General features: G+C 43.5%; 1 long non-coding RNA gene across 1 annotated transcript in view; it reads right to left on the reverse strand.

The window, feature by feature from the left end:
• LOC116156315 (uncharacterized) overlaps positions 1–7279 on the reverse strand; it is a 68614-nt gene extending 61335 nt beyond the window's left edge. The window contains exon 1 of the long non-coding RNA XR_004140066.2: positions 6841–7279. This is a non-coding gene — a long non-coding RNA (uncharacterized LOC116156315). The remainder of the gene's footprint in view (positions 1–6840) is intronic.
• Between the last annotated feature and the right edge of the window lie 332 nt (positions 7280–7611).

Genomic DNA, 7611 nt, shown 5'->3' on the forward strand with positions numbered 1-7611 from the left:
TGGTCCCCTAGGTACTGATTTCAGCCCAGAATATCTTAGATGCTATCCAGAGAGTTGTCAGTGATGGGTAGAAGGAATCAGGTGTTGACACCAGTCATCTCTTCATATGGAACATTTGAAGATATGCCCCTTAATTCATATAGGTTTTTACTTCAAGAAAAAAATCTGTGTGGATACAGAGGGACCAGAAGAGAAGCACCAGAGAATAACAAAAAGTACGTAAAAGCTGGTTATTCTCCACAGCTTGCCCATTTAAGCTCTTCTTGATGTTAATAATAATGTATTTCCTATGTTGTATGTGTATTAGAGAACTATAATGAACTACTACAAGAGCTGTAAGTTTTTTAAAAGCCCATGTTAACTCTGTAAATTCCCCTCCCTTTTTCTTGCAATTTACTTTTTTAAAAAAGATCAGGTCATTTGTCTTGTAGAATTTCCCAATGTGGATTTTGCTAATTTCATCCTGTGGTGGTTTAACACGTTCCTCTGAATCTCACATCTCTTATAAATGAGTCAGATCTAGAAGTCTGAGGAGTGAAGTTCAATTATCTAACTTCATGGATGGTGTTCTGCACTTCTACAGGATCACCTCAGGATACAGCTGTCTCCGGTTTTGTAATGTTGAAACTGATCAGTGGGTTCAGGTGGTGTCAGCCTGATCCATGCCTTAAATCACTCCCCACCAGCACTCACTTAATAGTTTAAATAGCCACTGAGGATGCCTAGCTTGATTATTTCATTACCTGCTGGAAAAGGCTGATGTCCTATTTCTATCATACTGTCTGTATTTTTAAGCTGGAATTATTTTATAATGAAAAAAAAATCTCCCTCACAAACTAGTTACCCTAAAGTGTCATTTGTAAAAGGCAGGACTAAATACTTGACTCTCTCTTGTACTCATTCCCAGCAAGGCTCACAGTTGGCTCTCCGTGGCCTGCAGCACTACAAGAACCCCACACTCTGCTCTAGAGATGTGCGTCCTATGAGGCCAACACCCAACTCACAGCACACTCATCTTTAAACTCTTATAACGTTGAGAATGTACATCACAAAATGCAATGTCTATCTTACGAGAAATCTAAAGATTGTGCATAGCCAGATGCTAGTCTGTGCTGCACTACCAGAACTATAATAATTTTTTAATGCAGGTACAATTACACCAAAAATCAATGGGAAAATGGCTTACACACACACACATACAAACCACTAGTGGTCCTGGAGCAAGGGTCTAGAGTGGGTACCTGAGTGGAACATAAGTTTGAAAACAACCCAGTGGCCCATGGAGAGCAATCACTACATGGCTATTATCGTTATTTTAGACAAATGTATTCCCATTAGAATGTATGTTCCATTAAAGGCAGAGACTTGCTCATTTTAGTCTATTGAGTATCCCCGGTGCCTGCTACATGGGAGGTACTCAACATACGTGTTAAACAAAATGAATGAATGGATTTATCTGGAACACATTTATTCTGTGTGAGTTTCAGTCACTAAAAAAAAATTAAAGGCAGGTAGGATTCTTATTCTCATCACTGTTAACCTGTCTTATTAAATAGTATATAAATGTGTTCTTTTAAAAAATAGGGGAAAGTTTCCATTTGCGTATTTGCTTTCAGTCAGCTCTTTCTGCCATGTGGAGTAAGTCAGCATTACTATTACGATTCGCACATGTCCTGTTATCTATATAGTAACGCTTTTCTGTTCAATATGGGCTTTAAAATACACTGCGTGAAGAACATTGAAATAGCAACCTCTGAATCTTAACACTTTTTTGTTAAAGTTCAAAGTGGTGTGAAACACACATAATTGTAGTTTGTTGCTCAACCAGAGCACTTAGAGACTTTTCACTTATAACAGAAAACACAGCGTAACGACTACATGGATGATCTAAATTGCCAATGCCTGTGGACACTTTTTAGTCCCTAGTTTACTTTTCTTCAACACTATTTGGCCTTCTGAGAAACCATGACCTTCATGATAAAACATTCTCAATTATATTACAATGGAACTAACAGAATTTGAATTCCAGCTAAAAGCAAATGGTGTATTTTCAGCAAGTGGTGTTTGAGGTGGAAAAAGGAGTAAGAACTAGGAACTTAACCTGTAAAATCGACTCAAGACTCCTATCTTAGGTTTGTTCATAACCAAATTTGTACTGTTGGGTGTCAGTGATGCAGTTTAAAAGGAGCCTATTCAAATTTAGTGCCCAGATGTCTATGTAAGAGGTCCAGTCCCACTACATGTGAACAAAACAGTACTTTTGAAGAAAGGTAACTGTTAAATGAAAATCTAACTAAATAACTCTCAACTTGAGCTAAAGAAAAAAAAAAGCACAGTATATTCCATGTGAAACTAGTAATATTTCTTTGTGTGTGTGGGGAGGGGCAATTAGGTTTATTTATTTATTTAATGGAGGTACTGGGGATTGAACCCAGGATCTCATGTATGCTAGGCACGTGCTCTACCACTAAGCTATAGCCACTCCCCTCAATAGTATCTCTCTTAAACAAACTCAGGTAATACCTCAACGTACCGCAGCAGATTACAAGAGTAAAAACATAAGCCAGCCACAGTATCATTACAAGTGTGACTTTCATCTGCAAGACTCCGATTCCACTTTTAGAATGACTACTAGAGGCAAGAAACATAATCAAGACACCTGTGTTACAGGAGCTGTATTCTAAATGTTCCACACTTACCCATTCAGCTCTTTCACCCACTTGGTTCCTGCCAGGTCTCGAAGGTAACCTAGGTCACTGCCCACATTTTGATTCTTAGGCACTTTATGTTCTGTCATGTATCTGGGGCAGTGACCTGACCATACAATTATTCTGCTTTCCCCATGGTACCTAAAAGTGATATTCTAACAAGAACACTTAATGAATTGTGTTAGACAATCATTCAAGTGATTTTAATATTTCTGCCTCAATTATCTATACATCAGTGGCTCCAGTGGCTTTTTAGATTTTGACAATGGCTATATTCTTCTCATGGGTATTACCAATCCGGCCTAATTCACTTTTGAAGACAACTGTCCTATTTTCCTTTTGTTGCAGAAATTAGACAGGAGTGTTCAGTGGTACCTCTTTTTTTTTTTTTTTAAACTATGGAGAGGGTGGAGTATAACATACAGTAAGGGAAAAGAATGGGTAATTGTGAAGAAATTTCACAGCCTTCTTGGCACCTTATTCGCATATACTGAAGAGCTAATCATCTCTGCTGTCAGGTTCCTCTGGCAAGAATTCTTTTGGGGCCACCCCACAAGACACAGTCTACCCTGGCCCACCTGCCAAAAGGCAATTTTATGTTTAAATAGCTTATAAACAAAGTTTTTATATATAAGATTAACAATTAGAAATTCTGACTATGGGGAATGAAGTAAAACTGTTACCCACACATCTTCCCCAGGTGTCCCATACACAATAACATCTGTATTTCCAGTAACTGAGGGTAACACTTACTAAAATGTTATTACCATAACCCAGCTTTCCTTTGGTCTGCTACTTACTGAAAAGAACACCCAAAATACTGCCTTATTCTTTCTCATCAGTGGCTTTTTGCTACTACAAATTACTTAAATGCTTGACAACAGGTCAACAAAAAAGTTAACTGTGCCAAGTAAATGTCAAAGATTGGAAAGTTGTACTGATAAGGCAAACTCATCTTGTAGGAAACTGTCAACAGTAAAAATGTTCAGTAGGTAATTTTCACCTGTGTGTAGAGAAATGTAAACAACAAATGCAAAAGTGAAAGGCTAATTTTTTAAATTGGAGGTTAGAGCAGAAATACAACTATGGTACTAAAAATACATTGACTGGGGGCAGTATTTTCTCTTATAATTTAGCAAATAATAATAATATATAAAGTACCTCTACATTCAAAATGTTCCTACTATGTGGGCAATATAGTCTTGGGTGAAATTTACTTTAAAAGCAGGGGATAAACTATGAATAACTTATCTACATAGCACAGCTTCCTATCCTTAAAAGTGCAGTAAATTACTGGCAGAATCTGTAATACTTGGGGTACAAATTAACAACTGTTGATCCTCTATAAACTGTTACACAGTGTAGTGGGAAAGATGACCTCTGTTGGGTGAGGATTAGCTTGGCTGGCTGAATGAAGTGCTTTGGAAAATGAAAATTATACACTAATTAGAATTTTATTAGTTTCTCCATAAATCAAGACTTGACAGAGCACCCAGATCTTCACCATTTAAAAGAACTGACACTTAATGAAGTCCTGCATTTACTTTACTCTTTGATATCAAGAAAGCAAACTCAAAGAGCTAACATTCAACTATTTTCTGCATCTTAAGATTCAACATAAGGTTCTGTACCGTCCTTCCCACAATGAGGCAGCTCTATCCAGATGAGATCAGACTGAGCAAGCTATCTCTCAAAGCTAAACCAAACCAAATCAAAGCACTCTTATTAGATCACTTCTGAATTATGAAAGCATCAAACTCCTGCTGAAGGAGACAAAAAGGATACAGTTGGCTTTCAAATTTTTCTCCTTATATGCACTTTTTTCTTAGCAGACGCCTTTTTTTAAACTGTGAATCAAAAATTAAGCCATAGAATTCTTGTGATTGTATCACATTCAAAGCTAATTATCCTGCACAAATCAAAACCAGATCAGTTTTCTCAGCATTAAAATTTACCATCAGTTTCTCACTGACATTAAAATTTCAAAAATACAATCATCTCTTCCACCCAGACTTCAGAGTATTTAAAATATCAATTAACCAAACTACATTTTTCTTTGTAAGAATGGTATTTTCCTATTTGTAGTGGTACTTCACGAATCAAAACAGGCATTATAGGTTTTAAATTCAAAGTATCCAGAAACCATACTTTTAGCCTGTACCTAAATCCTTTCCTCCTACACTAAAATACGATGTAATTACCATATAACATGACAAAGGCCAAAAAACCCGACCACACCAGCAGAATGAGCCCCCAAAGTTAAACTAAAAAGAAAGAAAACACAGCACACTGTAGTAAGAGTTTATTTGCCTCATACATTATAAAATCTCAGAAGTGCACTGAACTATAAATTCAATCTTCTCATTCAAGGAGCTGCAACAAAGTTTAAACAAACTTTTAATTGCTTTGGGTTTACATTTTTACAACTCTTAAACTTATCGATGGAAGTGTATCAAAAAAAGAAAAAGATTTAAAATTTTAAGGCATAAACTTTATAATTAATGGGTCTACTATTCTGTCCCCAATGCCAGTTCTGCACAAGATACCTCACTCCACTCTGACCTACAGCTAAGGAACGAAATGAAAGAGGTATAAACTCAATTTTGCATCAACTACTGAAAAAAGCGTTAAAATTATTTAGGGAGAAAAAGTTATGTATCAATATCGCACACAATTTCATTCCTTCCTTCATAAGCAAACAGCGAATCCAAAGATTTAGCTCTTCCCCCTTTTAAAAAGCCCCGGTCCACCCGGCTCCCGCAATCCCTTCCCTCCCTCCAGGAAAATGCAAAAGTAACGGTTTCCGTGGCGGCAGCGGGGCCGGGGCTCCGAGGGCTGCCCCCGCGCCCCGGAAAACAAAGGGGATTCCCAGTCATTGTCCTCCGCGGCGCTGAGCATCACCAGCACTAGCAAGGCAGTAGCTTGCGCAGTTATCTCCACAGCGGGCAATGTCACAACCCGACCAACAGCACAAACTACTACCTCAGCCAGGGCCATGGTGTCGGGAGGCACCGGACCACGCTGAGGCGAGCGAAGCGGCTCCGGCGCTCCTCCGTCCTTCCTTGGCCGCCGACGTCGGCCCGGCGCCCCTGCCCTTCCCCGCCGCGCCCGGAGACCCCGCCCAGCGCCGCGCCGCTCGGCCGCACCGGGCGCGCCCCGGGAATCACCACGGCGCCGGCGCCCGGGACAGGCAGGGCCGGCGTTCTGTACGTAACCCGCCGCTCTGGAAAGAGAAAAGGTGTGGAGGGGTCCTGGCGGAGGCAGCCGCTCCGTCCGCCGCCCCGAGGGGACGCGGCCCCCCGGGCCACTCGAGACCAGGAAACGGGCGGCAAAAGCGCAGCAGACGACTAGGGGACCCGGACGGCCCCGAGAGGCGGCGGGCAGCGCTCCCGCACTTCGCCCGCCGCCGGCCCGGCCGTCCCCGCCGCGCTCCCGCGACGTCCTAGGGCTGTGCCGCCCGCGCCCCTCCCTGCCCGGCCGGCGGTGGGGGCTGGGCGGCGGCCGGGCCCCCACCGGCGCCGCGCTCCCTTACACCCGCCGCGGGGCCGGCTCTCCGCGCGGGAGAACACCCGGGGCGCTTCCCGCAGAGGCGGACGCCGGCTCCGGCGCCGGGGTCAGAAACGAAGGCACAGCCCGGAAGTCCCCAGGCGACCTGCTCCCCAGCGCCCTGCGGGGAAATCCCGTGCACCCCGCAGGAGGCGAGAAGAAAACAAAACAAAAACCCCGTCAAACTGAAACCGGGCCGGGCGGCGGGATGGGTGACGGCGGCGGCAGCGGCAGCTCGGCTCGGCGCGCGCGGACACACGCCGCGTCTCGCGCTCCGCTGCTCCAGTGAGTCCGGACGAACCATAGAGATCACTTAAGGAGGCTCGCGCGCTACTCCCCACCACGTGACCGCCCCGCCAGGCCACCCCCCGCGCCGCCATCTTACATCCGGGACAGAGGCGGCGTCCCTTTTCCCCGCCTTGGTGAACTTCGACGTGTCACTAGAAATAAGCCCCAAAGGGGGACCCCAAGTCCACGTCACCAGCGTGCTGAGGCCGCGGGCCATGCCCCCCATCCACTTAACGGGGAAAAGTGGAGCCCCTAACTTCTCCCGCTCTCTGCCCGCAAAGAAGATGGCGGCACTTACCGCCGTCTAAGTGGACACGTTGTACTCTGGCGGGGCTCAAAGTTTCCGGCACCTCCTTTCCCATCCGGCGAGGACACGGCCACATGCGCTCCACCCCGCGGCGTGGCCGCCGTGCTGCTGCCCGCAGAAAACCGGCGGGAAAGCTGCTGCGCGGCTCGCTTTAATGCGCAGGCTCCTGGGATTTGTGGGGGGTTTTTTTGTTGTTTTTTTTTTTTAAAGGCCAAGTTTGGAGGAAGGCCCATTGATTGCTATGAGCCTCACCTGCTTTTAGGTTAGGCCGGTTACTTTGCCTCCCATTTCGCGATTCTTCTGGAAAGTTAAATCATTTGATGAAAAAGCAAGCAGGTGTTGTCAGTTAAGATACAGAACGTCCTGTTAAATTCGAACATCAGATAAACAAGTTTTTAGTATATGTATGTCCCCTGTAGTAAAAAAAAAAAAAAAAAAAAAAAAAAAAAAAACTTTATCTGAAATCCAGACTTAACTGGTGTCCTATTTTTATAATCCAAACCGTATAACAAAGGGAATGGAAGAATTTAAAGAGTGTGTTCATACTTGGGACTGGCTGAGAAGATACCTTGATCGTTTTATTAAGGCTAGAGGGTTACTCCAAACCACGCACAAGGGACATCCATGTGTAATTACTTTTTGGAAAAATAAATTTCTGGGTTTTTTCCCCCAGTTTAAACCAGCAAAATCTAATTTTGAATAACAGCCTCTCAGGCAAAGAATCTCATTGCAAATTAAAGATTACATAACAGCGTCTTTGTT

Source organism: Camelus dromedarius, chromosome 11 (assembly GCF_036321535.1).
Source record: "Camelus dromedarius isolate mCamDro1 chromosome 11, mCamDro1.pat, whole genome shotgun sequence".
NCBI classification, from domain to species: domain Eukaryota; kingdom Metazoa; phylum Chordata; class Mammalia; order Artiodactyla; family Camelidae; genus Camelus; species Camelus dromedarius.